The sequence below is a fragment of the Bison bison genome, unplaced genomic scaffold (genome assembly GCF_000754665.1).
Source record: "Bison bison bison isolate TAMUID 2011002044 unplaced genomic scaffold, Bison_UMD1.0 scf7180017845683, whole genome shotgun sequence".
Classification (NCBI taxonomy): domain Eukaryota; kingdom Metazoa; phylum Chordata; class Mammalia; order Artiodactyla; family Bovidae; genus Bison; species Bison bison.
This window is the reverse complement of record NW_011476256.1, coordinates 42,313-42,586: the sequence shown is the minus strand read 5'-3', so window position 1 is coordinate 42,586 and position 274 is coordinate 42,313.

Sequence of the window (274 nt, the reverse complement as noted above, 5' to 3'; positions counted from 1 at the left end):
CTCCACCCCCCCGGAGTGGGGGGCTTGAGTCCACATGCTGTGGGTGAGTCCCATGTCCCCCAGGCCAGCCCCCAAGGTTCCAGCCAGCGGTGTAGGGCCACCCTCTGCACTGCCCGCTCGGCTGGCCCCAGGGTGGCCCCTCCTTGCGGTGCCCACGGCAGGCCAAGGCCAGCTACTGGGCCGAGGGCTTTCTGGTGGGGCGGGAAGTGGGCGCCGTCTCAGTGTGGAGCGAAGGCCCAGGGGGGCGTGGTGCTGTGGGCAGGAGGCCCTGGGG